The 18,500-nt window shown below is 42.1% G+C and overlaps 1 protein-coding gene and 1 pseudogene across 4 annotated transcripts in view; one reads left to right on the plus strand and one right to left on the minus strand.

Annotated features, from left to right (window-relative positions):
- Positions 1–18,500, minus strand: part of CCR3 (C-C motif chemokine receptor 3) — a 143,294-nt gene that overhangs the window by 106,900 nt on the left and 17,894 nt on the right. The window lies entirely within an intron of this gene.
- On the plus strand, positions 14,786–16,089 carry LOC129032892 (vascular endothelial growth factor receptor 1-like; annotated as a pseudogene).

Genomic DNA, 18,500 nt, shown 5'->3' on the forward strand with positions numbered 1-18,500 from the left:
GCCCAGCAGCAGGGGCTGGGGGTAGGGGGTTGTGGGCTACCACCTTTCCTGTTTGGGCATCTCAGCCTTGGAGAGCCCAAACTGATTGCAGACTGAAGGGATTCCCCCCAACCAAGTACAGCTGCTCTACCAAAACACAGCCAGACTACTTCTTTAAGCAGTTCCTTGATCCTGTTCCTCCTGACTGGGTAAGGCCTCCCAACTGGGGTCTCCAGCCACCTCCTACAGATCCATACCCCCCTGGGATGGAGCTCCCAGAGAAAGGGGCTGGCTGCCATCTTTGCTGTTTTGCAGCCTTCACTGGTGATACCTCTAGGTGCTGGAAAATCCAGAGTAACTAGGGTGTCTGGAGCAGATTCAGAACAAACTACAGCTGCCCTATGGAAAAGTGGCCAGACTGTTAAAAGAAAAATGAGCAAACAAACAGAAACAAAAAACCCCACAGAAACTCTATCCAAAGGTCAGCTACTTCAAAGATCCAAGGTAGATAAGCCCACAAAGATGAGAAAGAATCAGGACAAAAACGCTGAAAACTAAAAAAGCCAGAGGACCCTCTTTCCTCCAAATGACCACAACACTTCTCCAACAAGGATTTGGAACTGGGCTGAGGACGACAAGGCTGAAATGACAGAAGTAGGCTTCAGAATGTGGATAAAAACAAACTTCACTGAGCTAAAGAAGCACATTGTAACCCCATGTAAGGAAGCTAAAAATCATGGTGAAACAATACAGGAGCTGACAGCCAAAATAACCAGTATAGAGAGGAACAAAACCAACCGGGTAGAGCTGAAAAACATACTACAAGAACTTCACAATGCAATCACAAGTATTAAAAGCAGATTAGGCCAAGCAGAGGAAAGAATCTGAGAGCCTGAAGACTGACTTTCTGAAATAAGACAGCCAGGCAAGAATAGAGAAAAAAAGAATGAAAAGGAATGAACAAAATCTCCAACAAATATGGCATTATGTAAAAAGAGACCGAATCTATGGTTAATTGAGATACCTGAAAGAGACAGAGAGAATGAAACCAATTTGGGAAACATATTTCAGGATATCATCCAGGGGAATTTCCCCAACCTAGATAGACAGGCCAACATTCAAATTCAGGAAATGCAGAGAACCCCATCTCCATAAGAAGATTATCCCCAAGACACAATCATAAAATTCTCCAAGGTCAAAATGAAAAAAAAAAAAATGTTAAGGGCAGCCAGAGAGAAATGCCGGATCACCTACAAAGGGAAGCCCATCAGACTAACAGCAAACCTCTCAGTGGAAACCCTGCAAGCCAGAAGAGATCGGAGGCCAATATTCAACATTCTTAAAGAAAAGAAATTCCAACCCAGAATTTCATATGTGGCCAAACTAAGCTTCATAAGCAAAAGAGAAATAAGATTCTCTTCAGGCAAGCAAATGCTGAGAGAATTCATTACCACCAGACCTGCCTTACAAGAGCTCCTGAAGGAAGCACTAAACATGGAAAGGAAAAATTGTTACCAGCCACTACAAAAACACACTGAAATACACAGACAGGTGACACTAGGAAGCAAGCACATAAACCAGTCTGAAAAATAACCAGCTAGCATTACGATGACAGGATCAAATTCACACTTAACAATATTATCCTTAACCTTAAATGTAAATGGGCTAAATGCCCCAATTAAAAGACTCAGAGTGGCGAGCTGGATAAAGAACTGGTCTTTAAGAGACCCATCTCCCATGCAAAGACATACATAGGCTCAAAATAAAGGGATGAAGAAAAATTTACCAAGCAAATGGAAAACATAAAAAGCCAGGGTTGCAGTCTAGTTTTTGACAAATTGACTTTAAACTAACAAAGATTTAAAAAGACAAAGAAGGGTATTACATAATGGTAAAGGGTTCAATTCAACAAAAAGAGCTAACTATCCTGAATAGATATGTACCCAACACAGGAGCACTCAGATTCATAAAGCAAGTTCTTGGAGACCTTGAAAGAGACTTAGATTCCCACAAAATAACTGTGGGACACTTTAACTCCCCAATGACAATATTAGACAGATCATTGAGACAGAAAATTAACAAAAGATATTCAGGACCTGAACTCAGCTCTGGATCAAATGGACCTGATAAATATCTACAGAACCCTCCACCTCAAAACAACAGAATATATGATTGTCTCATCTCCACATGGCACTTACTCTAAAATTGATCAAATAATCAGGAAGTAAAACACTCCTCAGCAAATGCAAAAGAACTGAAATAATAACAAACGAATCTCTGGTACCACAGTGCAATCAAATTAGAACTCAAGACTAAGAAATCTACTCAAAACCATGCAAGTACATGGAAATTGAACAGCCTGCTCCTGAATGACTCTTGGGTACAAAGTAAAATTAAAGCAGAAATCAAGAAGTTATTTGAAACTAATGAGAACAAAGATACAACATACTAGAATCTCTGGGACACAGCTAAGGCACTGTTAAGAGGGAAATTTATAACACTAAATACCCACATCAAAAATCTAGAAAGATCTCAAGTTAATAACCTAACATCACAACTAAAGGAACTACAGAACCAAGAGAAAACAAACCCCAAACGTAGCAGAAGACAAGAAATAACCAAGATCAGAGCTGAACTGAAGGAGATAGAGACACAAAAAAACCTTCAAAAGATCAACAAATAGAGTAGCTGGCTTTTTGAAAAAATTAATAAAATAGACCACTACCTAGGCTAATAAAGAAGATAAAAGATTAAAATAAACACAATCAGAAATCATAAAGGAGATATTACAACTGACCCCACAGAAATATAAATAACCATAAGAGACTAAGAACACCCATATGCACACAAACTAGAAAACTTAGAATAAATGAATAAATTCCTGAACACGTACACCCTCCCAAGACCAAACCAGGAAGAAACTGAATCCCTGAACAGACCAATAATGAGTTCTGAAATTGAAGCAGTAATAGTCTACCAACCAAAAAAGGCCCAGGACCAGAATTATTCACAGCTGAATTATACCAGACGTACAAAGAAGAGCTGGTACCATTCCTACTGAAATTATTTCAAAAAATCAAAAAGGAAGGACTCCTCCTTAACTTTTTCTATAAGGCCAGCATCATCCTGACACCAAAACCTAGCAGAGATACAACAAAAAAAGAAACCTTCAGGCCAATACACTTGACAATACCTCAACAAAACACTGGAAAGCCAAATCTAGCAGTACATCAAAAAGCTTATCCACCATGATCAAGTAGGCTCCGTCCCTGAGATTCAAGGTTGGTTCAACATACACAAATCAATACATGGGATTCATCACATAAACAGAACTAAAGACGGTCAGGCACGGTAGCTCATGCTTGTAATCCTAGCACTTTGGGAGGCCAAGGCAGGTGGATTGCCTGAGCTCAAGAGTTTAAGACCAGCCTGGGCAACATGGTGAAACCCTATCTCTACTAAAAATACAAAAAATTAGCCAGATGTGGCAGCATACGCCTGTAGTCCCAGCTACTCAGGAGGCTGAGGCAGAAGAATTGCTTGAACCCGGGAGATGGAGGTTGCAGTGAGTGGAGATTGTGCCACTGCACTCCAGCGTGGGTGACAGAGCGAGATTCCATCTCCAAAAAAAGAATATACCTCAAAATTATAAGAACACACCATACATGACAGACCCACAGCCAATATCATACTGAATAGGCAAAAGCTGGAAGCATTCCTCTTGAAAAGCAGCACAAGAAAAAGATGCCGCCTCTCATCACTCCTATTGAATATAGTATGAGACGTTCTGGCCAGAGCAAGCAGGCAAGAGAAGGAAATAAAGAGTATTCAGATAGGAAGAAAGGAAGGCAAATTATCTTTGTTTGCAGATGACATGATCCTGTATCTAAGAAACCCCATTGTCTCATCCCAAAACCTTCTTAAGCCGATAAGCAACTTCAGCAATGTCTCAGGATATAAAAATCAATGTGCAAAAATTGCTAGCATCCCTATACATCAACAACAGGCAAAACACAGAGCCAAATCATGAATGAACTTCCATTCACAATTGCCACAAAAAGAACAAAATACCTAAGAATATAGCTAACAGGGGAAGTGAAGGATCTCTGCAAGGAAAACTACAAATCACTGCTCAAAGCAATCAGTGATGACACAAATGGAAAAGCATTTCATGCTCATGGATAGGAAGAATCAATATTATAAAAATGGCCATACTGCCCAAAGCAATGTATAGATTCAATGCTATTCCCATTAAACTACCATTGACTTTCTTCACAGAATTAGAAAAAACTATCTAAAAATTCACATGAAACCCAAAAAGAGCCCAAATAGCCAAGGCAATCCTAAGCAAAAGGAACAAAGCTGGAGACACCATGCTACCCAGCTTCAAACTATACTAAAGGGCTACAGTAACCGAAACAGCATAGTACTGGTACAAGAACAGATACATCGATCAATGGAACAGAATAGAGAGCCCAGAAATAATACCACACACGTACAACCATCTGATCTTTGACAAACCTAACAAAAACAAGCAATGGGGAAAGGATTCCTTATTTAATAAATGGTGCTGGGAGAACTGGCTAGCCATATACAGAAAATTGAGGCTGGACCCTTCTTTACACCATATACAAAAATCAACTCAAGATAGATTAAAGACCTAAATGCTTTTAAACCTAAACGTCTTTGACAAAAAACCCAAAACTATAAAAGCCCTAGAAGAAAACCTAGGCAATACCATTAAGGATATAGGCACAGGCAAGGATTCAATGCCAAAAGCAATTACAGCAAAAGCAAAAATTTACAAATGGGATCTAATTAAACTAAAGAGCTTTTGCATAGCAAAAGAAACTATCAATAGAGTAAACAGACAATCTACAGAATGGGAGAAAACTTTTGCCATCTATGCATCTGGCAAAGGTCCAATATACAGCATCTATAAGGAACTTAAACAAATTTACAAGAAAAGAACGAACAACCCCATTAAAAATGGGCAAAGGACATGAACAGACACGTCTCAAAAGAAGACATACATGCAGCCAACAAACACATATGAAAAAAAGTTCAACATCACTGATTATTAGAGAAATGCAAATCAAAACCATAGTGAGATACCATCTCATACCAGTCAGAATGGCTATTATTAAAAAGTCAAAAAACAACAGATGCTGGTGCGCCTGTGGAGAAAAAGGAATGCTTTTACACTGTTGGTGGGAGTGTAAATTAGTTCAGCCATTGTGGAAGACAGTGTGGTGATTTCTCAAAGACCTAGAGGCAGAAATACCATTCAACCCAGCAATCCCATTACTGGGTATATACCCAGAGGAATATAAATCTTTCCCTATGATAAAGACACATGCATGCATATGTTCATTGTAGCACTAGTCACACTAGCAAAGACATGAAATCAACCCAAATGCCCATTAATGATAGACTGGATAAAGAAAATCTAGTACATGTATACCATGGAATACTATGCAGTTATAAAAGGGAATGAGATCATGTCCTTTGCAAGGAATGGATGGAGCTAGAGGCCCTTATCCTTAGCACACTAACTCAGGAAGAGAAAACCAAATACCACACATTCTTACTTACAAGTGGGAGCCAAATGATGAGAACACATGAATACATAGAGGTGAACAACACACACTGGGGCCTACCAGAGGGCAGAGGGTGGAAGGAGGGAGAGGATCAGGAAAAATAACGAATGAATATTATTAGGCTTCATACCTTGGTGATGAAATAATCTGTACAACAAACCCCCATGACACATCCTTACCTGTGTAACAAACCTGCATATCCTGCACATGTACCCCTAAACTTAAAATAGAAGTTTAAAAAAATCAATTGCATTTTAATATACTAACAAATATACAAAAAGAAAAAATTAAAACACAATATGTTGGCAGGGAACAAAAGAATGAATACGTAGAGCAAAGAGAAATTTAGAACATTGAAAATACTCTGAATGATATTATAATAGCAAATACTTGGGAAGCCCATCAGACTAACAGCTGATCTCTCGGCAGAAACTCTACAAGCCAGAAGAGAGTACATGTCATTATACATTTGTTCAAACCCAAAAAATGTTCAATACCAAGAGTGAACACCAATGTAAACTGTGGACTTTGGGTGATTATGATGTGTCAGTGTTAATTCATCAGTTGTCAAAAATGTACTACTCTGGTGGAGGATGTTGATAATAGGAGCCGTTATGCATGTGTCAGGGCTGGGGTAGTATGGTGAATCTCTGTACCTTCCTTTCAATTTTGCTGTGAATTTAAAACTGTTTATAACAAATTAAGTCTCTAAAAATCACACGCATACAAACAATGCAATTTTCAATTGCTCCAAAGAAAATGAAATACTCAAAATCTAACAAAACATGTACAGGATCTTTATCCTGAAAATTACAAAATGCTGATTAAAGAACTCAAAGAAGACCTAAAGAAATGTAGAGACATGCCATATTCATGAGTCAGAAGACTCAACAACAGACTCAACATTATAAAGATGTCAATTGCCTCATTTTACTGCAATTTATACCAAAATCCCAGAAAAGTTTTTTTTGTAGACATCGACCAGCTTAATGTTAACAATCACTTTACAACAATTGCAAACAAAAATTGTAGAGAAGCTTATTGTTAAATTTACATAGAAAGACACAAGACCTAGAGTAGCTAAAACAATTTTGAAAAAGAGAAATAAAGTGTGAGGAATCACTCTGCCCAGTGTTCAGTTTCACTATATAGCTATAATAACCAAGACAGTGCAATACTGGCAGAGGGATAGACACCTGGACCAATGCAACAGAACGGAAAACCCAGGAATAGACCTATACACATATGGCCAATTGATTTTTAGCAGTTTTATTTATAACAGCCCAAAACTAGCCAGAACCCGAATATTCTTCAAGAGGTGGATGGTTAAACAAACTGTGGCACATCTATACCATGGAATATTTCTAAGCAGTAAAAAGGAGCAAAGCATTAGTACCTGCAACAACTTGGGCAAATCTCAGGGGAATTACATAGAGTGAAAAAGCTGATCTCAAATGTTTATATACTGTTTGATTTCATGTATATGAAATTATTGAACTTAGGCATATGGGGAACAAGGAAATTAGGAAGGGAGACAGGAGTTCTGAACAAGGGTTGGTCATGGAACTTGTCTCCCTTCCAGTTCAAGAAAAATGACTTCCCATTTCAGAACCCTGGAGGGTTTCAAATGTCCCCTCCAGGGGGACATGTCTGTGAATGGTTTTCTTTGGGATGATTTTAAAATGTCCCCATAGATGAGGGTGCAGAGAGCTTCTATGCCTTCTGATTTCCACCTATCCACCTCCGAGCAGGCAAAATAGACTTCCATCAGCCTTCAGAGTGTGACAGCATTGTCCAGAGGACCAGACCAGCTGCCCCATACACATTGGTGACCTAGTTTAGGCAGGAAATGTACTTTTAAAGGCCTGCTGTCCTTTCTCTACTGTGGTTCCACAAGCAGCCTGCCTTCTGGTTTCCCCATGGACTCTAGGCCTCCGGACTCTGTGTTCAAGGTTGCAGCCTTTGCATGATTTCAGGCCTTCAAGTGGAAGTTGAATCATTACAGCATAACCAAGAGGTCTTAGTGTGGGACCCTGAGTGTCTCATTGGGTGAATATTTATGGAGGACCTACTGTGTGCCAAGCACTAATGCTGGAGGACACTGCAGGGAACAAGGCATGGTCTTCTGCCATCCAGTAGCTGGTGGGACATGAACAGCCCATTACAGCACAAGGAGATTAAATGCTCTGATGGGTGGGGTTGGAGAGACTTCCTGTAGGAAGTGTCATCTAAGCTGAGAGCTGAAGGGTAATGGGAGTAGAAGTAGATAGTATTCCAGGAGAGAGACCAAGCAGGAGAATCCAAGGGATCAAGCCACAGACTCCTAGTCTTCCTCCAAGAGGGCATGCAGATGTTGCTGTCTGTGGACCCTCAGGTCTGGGTTTTCTCTCTTCCTAAATCTGCTGCCCTGGGATCTCTGAAAAATCCAGCTTATAGCCAGACACCCACTCCAGCTTATAGCCAGACAAAGCAGCCATCAGGATAGCAGCTACCCAAATGACTGCCCTCAGGAGCTGCAGTGACCTGTGGACTCTTTGGCCATTCCCAACCATTGATTTTCCTGCTCTCAATTCCAGAAGATTCTCTTTTACTCCTGAAGTGGTCCAATTGACCCCTTCCTTGGTTTCCAGAAGGTCCTAGCCAGGTCCTGCAGAATGCATCCCTTTGTGGTGGCCATCTGTCATGCCACTATCAGGCAGCAAAACATAAAATAAAGCTTGCAGTGTCGCATGCAAAGGTCAAGGAATAGGCTTTATTGGGAAATGAGGAAATGTTCAAGCCAGTGTCAGCAAGAGAGAGCAGGTGGCTCCTCTGGACCTCCCTCATACCACAGAGAGCTGTGTAGAGGGCCTGGCCACGCCACTGGCTGGGCAGCATGAGTGAGAATTCCACAGAAAGACCATGCTGCCCATTGCTCTCACTTCCTGTGGGGCAGGTAGGAGAGCAAGGTGGTCAGAATGCATGGGGGTCTGGCAGCCTGGACGTGGATGCCAGCTATTTATGAAAGTGTCCAGAAGGCCGGGTGCGGTGGCTCACACCTGTAATCCTAGCACTTTGGGAGGCCAAAGCGGGTGGATTGCCTGAGCTCAGCAGTTCAAGACCAGCCTGGGCAACATGGCAAAACCCCACCTCTACTAAAAATACAAAAAAAAAAAAAAAAAAAAAAAATTAGCCGAGTGTGGTGGTGGGTGCCTTTAATCCCAGGTATTCAGGAGCCTGAGAATTGCTTGAACCCAGGAGGCGGAGGTTGCAGTGAGCAGAGATCGTGCCACTGCACTCCAGCCTGGGCGACAGAGCGAGACACTGTCTAAAAAAACAAAACAAAGAAAAGAAAAAAAGTGCCCAGAAATGCCCACTACTGGGCACTTGGAGGCCTCAGGGACCATAGAAACGTGTTACTTCTCTAATGTAGGAGACTCCTAGGGCAGCCCCTCCTCTGGGAAGAAGGAGTGTCCCTAATCCCAAGATGCTCATTGTCCAGGTAACCGAGAATAAGCATTATTGTATTATTTGGGAGTAGATTTAATTTGCTTGCTATTGTATTTATAGCATCCAGCCTAGGGGCTTGGCACATAGTAGACACCTAAAAATATTTCCTAAGTTATTGAATAAACAACTCAAAAGCTCTGATGTGTCCATCCTCATTGAAGGACCTCGGTTCTGCCACCCTGTGCTTCTGTCTTTGATTCCTTTTCCTGCCCCAACATTGCCCCAGATCCAGCCTCTGCCTTGGGGCCTGACACTTTATCCCCTGTTCCTCATGACCCACAGAATTCCAGCAGGAAGGACCAGACCCTGTCAGGAGGGAGGGGAGAGGTGGGAGAAGACGGGCCAACCTGGAGGGAGGGGCAGAGAGGGAGGAGGTGTGCAGAATAGAAGCCTGCTCCATGAGGCAGCCACAGAGGGGTGCTGGGGTGAGGGTTACCAATTACAAAATGAATCACTCAGCTAGTCTTTGATCTGGAAAATAGTCCAGAAACAGGCAAACACACAGCCTGCATGTTGGGGATTAATTAAAAAAAAAATACGGTGGTTCATGCCTGTAATCCCAGCACTTAGGGAGGCCAAGGTGGGCGGATCACGAGGTCAGGTGATTGAGACCATCCTGGCTAACGCAGTGAAACCTCGTGTCTACTAAAAATACAAAAAATTAGCCGGGCGTGGTGGCAGGCGCCTGTAGTCCCAGCTACTCAGGAGGCTGAGGCAGGAGAATGGTGTGAACCCAGGAGGCAGAGCTTGCAGTGAGCTGAGATCGTGTCACTGCACTCCAGCCTGGGCAACAGAGCGAGACACCGTCTCAAAAAATAAAATAAATAAATAAATAAATAAATAAATAATTTTTAGAACAGTTTTAGAGTCACAGAAAAGGTGTAAAGATAGTATTGAGAGTTCCCATAAGACCATACCCAGTTTTCCCTATTATTAACCCCTCACATTGGTGATACATTTGTTACAATTAATGAACCAGCATTGATCATATTATTATCAATTAAAGCCATACTTTATTGAGACTTCTTTAGTTTTTACCTAGCGTTCCTTTCTCTATGTCCAGGACGCCACATTACATTTAGTAGTTGTATCTCCTTCAGCTCGTCTTGGCTGTGACAGTTTCTCAGACTTTCCTTCTATTGGTGAACTTGACAGTTTTGGTAGTGCTGGTCAGGTATTTTGTAGCATGTCCTTCAAGTGGGATTTGTCTAATGTTTTTCTCATAATTAGACTGGAGGCATGGGTTTTGGGGATGAAGACCACAAAGCACAGTGCCTATCTCATCACATGATATCAAGGGCACAGACAATAAACATCCCTCACGCCTGTTCATGTTAACTGGTCATCTGGCTGAGGTAGTATTTTTCAAGATTCTTCACCGTAAAGTACTCTTTTTTTCCCGAAGCAGATTTTTGAAGTATGATTGACAAAAAAAAATTGTTTATATTTAAGGTATACAACATGATGTTTTGATACAAATAAGCATTGTGAATGATTACCACAATCAAGCTAATCAACATATGCATCATCTCACATACTTATCACTGTGGTGGGAACACTTAAGATCAACACTGTTAGTGAATTTCAAGTATACAATACAGCAAGGGTCCCCAGCCCCTGGACCGTGGACCAGTACTTGTCCATGCCCTGTTTGGAACTGGGCCGCACAGCAAGAGGTGAGCAGCAGGGCAAGCCAGCATTACCACCTGAACTCCGCCTCCTGTCAGATCAGCGGCAGCATTAGATTCTCATAGGAGCTTTAACTCTATCATGAACTGTGCATATGAGGGATCTAGGTTGCACACTCCTTATGAGAATCTAATGCCTGATATCTGAGGTGAAACAGTTTCATCCCAAAACCGTTCCTGCCACACTGGGTCTGTGGAAAACTTGTCTTCCATGAAACTGGTCCCTGGTGCCAGAAAGGTTGGGAACTGCTGCAATACCGTATTACTAATGATCATCACCATACTGTACATTAGGTCCCCAGAACTTACTCTTAACTGGAAGTTTGTATCATTTGGCCAACATGTCCTTAAGCGGGTTGATTTTCATTGGTTTTGTTGTTACACTATGATCCAGGAAGGTGTCAAGGACGCCAGCAGGCAGCTGTCCCCGTCACCACAGACATTGCTGAATGACTAAGCTGACACGCATGCATATCCAACCCTCCTTCCCTCACTCATGCCAGTGGACAAATCAGGGCTCTTTGTAAACCCCCGCTGGGCCCTGCAAATTTCTACCCCCAGGAGTGGAAGTTTGGCTTGGAGTGGCAGCTCTGAGAGCTGTTGTGTCTGGGGACTACTGCTCTGCTGGCTGTGTCAGGGAACAAAGCCCGGGCCTGATGAATGGACACCTGCAACCTCCCTGGGAAGTGCCAGAAATCTCGTGAAATAAGACTTGGTAGAAGATTTAGTAGCTTTTTCACAAGTAGGCAGAAGCTCAAAGTCATCAAATTATGGACATGAATGTCAACAAGAGCACACTTGTTCATGTCCATTGGTAAAGCCCAAAATGCTAATGGTACATGCGTATAATTTTTAAAAACTGCATCCTCTTGTCATATTATGGCTTTTGCAGAGGGCAGCAACTCTCTTTTACTTCCTCCGGAACTCCCCAATACAGAACTCGCTCTGCAAAAGGTGAACACCTTCTAGATGGTCTGATATGTGCTTGGTCAAATATGACTAAAGTTATTTTGCGGCTGATTAATAAGGAACTCGTGGGGTTTTTTAAATATGTAAATGACTGAATGATGGAAGAATTACTGAAGATCTTTTAGTGGAAAACTTCATTTCCTGTATTTGGAATTTGATTTTTGTTTCCATCTGAGCTTATAAGTGTGTAGATTTTAGAAGCCAGCCCTGGCTTCTCTCAATTAAAAGAAATGTAGGTTAATATTCCTTAAGAAATTTCTTTTCTGGACTTTTTGATGAGTTTCAGTACAATAAAAAACACAAAGTGAGTGTGTACAAAGTAAGAAACCATTAAACTCTAGTCCACTGATGGTATCTGACTAGCAGCAGTGATGTGAGTTGTTTTAATGTTAATACCATCATATTTGGATGCCCTGTACTCCTTACATAGCCGTAGGCCCCACTTCTCTTTGTTGTCTGTAACTACACATGTACCCCTGCTGGCCCCCAAAGATACTTTAGTGTACAACTGCGGCACTAGAGACTCCTGCCACCTTCAAGATGAAAGGCAACCACAAGTGCTTCCAAGAATGAGTACCTTCTGCTTAAAGGAAAGAAGCCTCTTATAAAGACACTATGGGAGGCTGAATACTTGCCCCCAAGGATACCCAGGCTCTAACCCTGGAACCTGTGAACTTATATAGCAAAAAGGGCCTTGCAGGTGTGATTAAGTCAAGTATCTTGAGATGGGGAGATTATCCTGCTAAGCCTTAAACATAATCACAAGAATATAAGAAGAAGGTAGAGGGAGATCTGACTACTAATGAAGAAAAGGCAGTGTGACAACAAAAGTAGAGATGGGAGTGATGCAGCCACAAGCCAAGGAATGCCATCAGCCAAGAAAAGTTGAAAGAGACAAAGAATAGATTTTCCTCTGGAGTATCCAGAAGGAGCCATCCCTCCCAACACCTTGATTTTAGTCCCTTAAGGTTCATTTCAAACTTCTGGCCTCCACAACTGTAAGAGAATACATTTGCACTAATTTAAGCCACTAAATTTGTGTTAATTTGCTACAGCAGCAATGGGAAAATAATACAGACACCATGGTCACAATTTCCATCCTTCCTAGAGCTAGCCATCCAGTCTATTAGGAGTCAGTACTTTACTCCTCTTTTTCCATCCAGATGCTTGCTACCACGATGTCCTCACAGCATCTGATTTTTTTAACATTTAAAATTTTATTTCAGAATTGTTTGGCAACTGTTGAGTGAGATGTTACAAGACTAGAGTCAAAATGCTCTCAATTTTTCGGTTCCACATTTGACCCCTTTGGAGACTAAAAGACTCTGCAGACTGTCAATTCCAGTGCAGGAATACCCTCTGCAATAGGTCAATGGAACGTCATCAAGCTCCTTTCACATTCCCCTTCAGTAACTAGGACCTCACTTTCTTCCATTTGTTCACAAGGACAGGGTGTCCTTATTCTGAGTCAGCCAACTTCTGAGTAGCCCAAGACCTAAGAACTGAACAGCAGATACTGAAGACAGAAAAGCATCTGGAAAAAGACCAGAATCAGAATTGAGATGTTATTTCTAACCCTTCACATCTAAAAGAGTTGACCAGTTACTTAGTGTAATGGGGCTGCTGAATTATATGTGTGGTGATCATTGTATATATTCCAAAACCAGTTGTTCATTCAACCCGAAGATAAACTATCCATAGTGAGGCTTTGATTCTTCCCAAGTGCTCGGTAGATGGTAGGAGAGTAGACTACATTTGTTTTCTAAGCCTGGGAATAATCAGCTCTTCACAATCATTTTTCTAGCAAGTGTCTCAAGATGGGCTCTTATTAGCCTAGTTATAAGTAGGCCTTTTTTACTTATGACCTAGTCACAAAATAGTTGTTTCCCCTGAACTGATATCCATCAACAGCTCTTACCATCTCATTTTTGTATATGGCTATTTTTTAAAGTATCAGAGCATTCCCAGATTTACTTTCTTTCTCCTTAAATTTCATCTTGTTATTTTCAGTTCAGTGACCCAGTCTGTCAAGATCCATTTGAACTTTCACCACTACCATTCACCTTCGCATTAGCAATCCTAACCTGTGTTTTCTTCCTTAAAATTGACTAAGCAGTAAATGCTACCATAGAACATTATTCTGTAATCAGTTATAAAATAATCTCTGTAAGAGAGCTAAAAATTTAACTGGCATTGTTGAGCTGTGCCCGCTTCCCTCCCTTTGTGGAAGCCAAAGATCAATGCCATAGAGATCAAAGTAGCACAACGTTCCCTGGCCTGGGCAGCACTGCTGGCAGTAGTGGGCACAGAGGTGGGTCATGGGTCATGGAGCCTAGGGTGTGCTCATGGATGTGTACATGGGTGTGCAAAAGGCAAAAAGGAAGAGGACTTCTGTGGGGCTCATTGAGAAAGAACAGAAGGAGACCTAAGAGGGCAGAACTGAGTGGAGACCAGGGAGAGCTGATGCCAAGACCTTTTGAGATGTCCTGGAACCACTTCCACAGAGTTAATTTTGTGATCTACTTTCTGTGTCTCTGCATTTCAAAACATAGCATTCTTTGGAAAGGAGTCTGTGTCCTTTCAGATCCTGCAGAGTGAAGGAAAAGAGGAAGAATCTCTGCCAAGAGGAAGCAAGGGCAGTGAAAGCTCAATGTGGGCCAAATCCAAAGCAGTGGACGGAGGCAGGGCTGCCTGGAGCCCCCTTTGGCACAGTACCCCTGCCCCACAGTGGAGGCTGCAGGATGGAGTAGGAAGCAAAGGCCTCTGTGCTTTTGATTGCACGCTGACATCAACAACAGTTCTGGACATGTGCCTCCGACATATGAATATGCATTTGTTTATTTTTACAGAAGTGTTCTACTGTAGTAGTATCTTATGTGTAGAATAAAACACAAAAAAGAAGATAAGGGGTTGTGCGCCCAGCCCAGGCATGCAGTGGAAATGCAGGGCAGGGGAGAGGAGGCCTTCAGGGCACCACATGGGCCCCACAGTGCAGCTGGACTTCCTTCTCAACCCTCTTGCTTCCTTCAGACCGGGGTCAGATCAGCAAACCAAGGGCCTCTGATGGTGATTGTTGAATACTGCAAATATAGAAATCTATCCAACTACTTCAAGAGCAAATGTGACTTATTTTTTCTCAACAAGGATGTGGCATTACACATGGAGCGTAAGAAAGAAAAAACGGAGCCAGGCCTGGAACAAGGCAAGAAACCAAAATTAGATAGCATCACCAGCAGCGAGAGCTTTGGGAGCTCCAGGTTTCAGGAAGATAAAAATCTGAGTGATGTTGAGGAAGAGGAGGATTCTGACGGTTTCTACCAGGAGCCCATCACTATGGAAGATCTGGTTTCTTACAGTTTTCAAGTGGCCAGAGGCATGAAGTTTCTGTCTTCCAGAAAGTGCATTCATCGGAACCTGGCAGCAAGAAACATTCTTTTATCTGAGAACAATGTGGTGAAGATTTGTGATTTTGGCCTTGCCCAGGATATTTACAAGAACTCCGATTATGTGAGAAAAAGAGGTACTTGATTTCCTCTGAAATGGATGGCTCTTGAATCTATCTTTGACAAAATCTACAGCACCAAGAGCATGAAGAAATGGATGGCTCTTGAATCTATCTTTGACAAAATCTACAGTCTTATGGAGTATTGCCATGGGAAATCTTCTCCTTAGGCGGGTCTCCATACCCAGGAATGCAAATGGATGAGCACTTCTGCAGTTGCCTGAGGGAAGGCACGAGGATGAGAGCTGCTGAGTACTCCACTCCTGAAATCTATCAGATCATGCTGGACTGCAGGCACAAAGACCCAAAAGAAAGGCCAAGATTTGCAGAACTTGTGGAAAAACTAGGTGATTTGCTTCAAGCAAATGTATAACAGGATGGTAAAGACAACATCCCACTCAGTGCCATACTGATAGGAAATAGTGGGTTTACATACTCAACTCCTGCCTTCTCTGAGGACTTCTTCAAGGAAGGTATTTCAGCTCCCAAGTTTAATTCAGGAAGCTCTGATGATGTCAGATACGTAAATGCTTTCAAGTTCATGAGCCTGGAAAGAATCAAAACCTTTGAAGAACTTTTGCCAAATGCCACCTCCATGTTTGATGACTACCAGGGGGACAGCAGTTCTCTGCTGGCCTCTCCCATGCTGAAGCACTTCACCAGGACTGACAGCAAACCCAAGGCTTCGCTCAAGATTGACTTGAGACTAACTAGTAAAAGTAAGGAGTTGGGGCTTTCTGATGTCAGCAGGCCCAGTTTCCGCCATTCCAACAGTGGGCACATCAGCGAAGGCAAGGGCAGGTTCACCTTGGACAACGCTGAGCTGGAAAGGAAGATGGCGTGCTGCTCCTCGCCCCTCTGAGAGTTGTAGTCGGCTAAAACTCGGTTGTCTTGTACTCCACCCTTCTAGAGTTTGACACGAAGCCTTATTTCTAGAAGCACATGTGTATTTATACCCCCAGAAAACTAGCTTTTGCCAGTATTATGCATATATAAGTTTACACCTTTACCTTTCCAGGGGAGCCGGCTGCTTTTCATGATTTTTTAATAGTGCTTTTTTTTTTTTTTTTGGACTAACAAGAATGTTAACTCCAGATACAGAAATAGTGACAAGTGAAGAACACTACTGCTAAATCCTCATGTTACTCAGTGTTAGAGAAATCTTTTCTAAGCCCAATGACTTCCCTGCTCCAACCCCGAAGACCTCAGGGCACGCAAGACCAGTTTGATTCAGGAACTGCACTGATCACGCAATGCATCATGGACTCCACTGGGCCAGTCCCGCAGCCCAAAACTCAGGGCAACAAGCCCTGGTTTTATCTAAGCATTGTTCTCAGATAAAAGCCAGCCCCAGGGATCACTGGCTGGCCTGAGCAACGTCTCGTCTCGGGAGTCCTCTAACAGGCCTAAGACACGTGAGGAGGAAAAGGAAAAAAGCAGAAAACAAGGGAGAAAAGAGAAACTGGGAGAAGGCATGAGAAAGAATTTGAGACGCACCATGTGGGCAGGGTGGGGGACAGGGCTCAGCAATGCCATTTCAGAGGCTTCCCAGCTCTGACCCTTCTACACCTGGGGACCCAGCCAGGAGCACACAGGACAGAGAAGAGGGGACATTTTCTGATTCTGGGAGGCAAGAAAAGGATAAACATCTCTTTTGGAGTTAAAGCACATTTTAAAACTATACCTATGGAACTGGTTCTATGTCCATTCCCATACGTGGCATGTTTTGATTTATAGCACTGAGGGTGGTGCTCAACTCTGAGCCCATATTTTTGGCTCCTCCAGTAAGATGCACTGAAAACTTACCCAGAGCTAGGTTGTCTTCATGGCACGATGGTCTTACATTTAAAATGTCACATTATATTTCGAGTATTAATATATAGTCCAGACACTTAACTCAATTTCTTGGTATTATCCTGTTTTGCACAGTTAGTTGTGAAAGAAAGCTGAGAAAAATGAAAATGCAGTCCTAAGAAGGGTTTTCTCCATACCAAAACTAGGACTGATGGAAGAAAAAGGTCAATAAGGTCGAGGGAAAACCCCATCTCTATACCAACCAAACCAATTCACCAACACAGTTGGGACCCAAAACACAGGAAGGCAGTCATGTTTCTTTTTCATTTTATGGGGATTCCACTGTCTCATACTAATCTGGAAAGGTGTGGAAGAGCATTAGTTGATGCATATTAAGCACTTTAAGCTCCTTGAGAAAAAAGGTGGTATGTAATTTATGCAAGATATTTCTACAGTTGGGACACAGGATATTAGTTAATGAGCCGTCACTAGAAGAAAAGCCCATTTTCAACTGCTTTGAACCTTGCCTGGGGTCTGAGCATGATGGGAATAGGGAGACTGGATAGGAAAGAATGCCTACTCTTCAGGGTCTAAAGACCAAGTGGGCCTTGGATCGCTAAGCTGGCTGTGATGCTATTTATGCAAGTTAGGGTCTATGTATTTAGAATGTCTGCACCTTCTGCAGCCAATCAGAAGCTGGATGAGCAACAGTGGATTGCTGCTTCTAGGGGAGAAGAGTATGTTTCCTTTTATCCATGTAACTTAACTCTAAAACCTGAACTCTAAGTAACCGAAGAATGTATGTTTCCGTTCTTATGTGTCACATTCTTGTTTAAAGGCTCTCTGTATGTAGAGATGGGACTGTCATCAGCACATTCCTCAGCAGGCTCCACAAGAGCCCTGTGGTGGCTCTTGTGGAGGACTCACTAGAAGAAGAGAAGAGTGGGACAGGCCTCGCCACCAAGATCTAAATCCAAACAAAACCAAGCTAGAGCCAGAAGAGGGGACAAATCTTTGTTCTTCCTCACCTTTACATATGCGAAAGCACCTGAGACAGCTGGCAATATTATAAATCAGGTAACTGGAAGGAGGTTAAACACAGAAAAAAGAAGGCCTCAATCAATTCTCTACTTATTTTTCCAAATCAGATAATAACCCAGCAAATAGTGATAACAAAGAAAACCTTAGCTATTCATATAACGTCTTGATTTCAATAACCTAATTCTTAATCATTAAGAGACCAATACCCCTTTCCAAGAGAAAAGAAAAACCATTGGAATTATATTACTTTGCTTCTTCAAACTCAGGTTTGTAGCATGCATGAGTCCATCAGTCAAAGAATGGTTCCATTTGGAGTCTTCATGTAGAAAGAAAAATGGAGGTTTGTAATAATGAGCTATCTAGTTACAAAGTGCTTGTTCATTAAAATAGCACTGAAAATTGAAACATGAATTACCTGATGATAATATTGCAATCATT

Source organism: Pongo pygmaeus, chromosome 2 (genome assembly GCF_028885625.2).
Source record: "Pongo pygmaeus isolate AG05252 chromosome 2, NHGRI_mPonPyg2-v2.0_pri, whole genome shotgun sequence".
Taxonomy (NCBI): domain Eukaryota; kingdom Metazoa; phylum Chordata; class Mammalia; order Primates; family Hominidae; genus Pongo; species Pongo pygmaeus.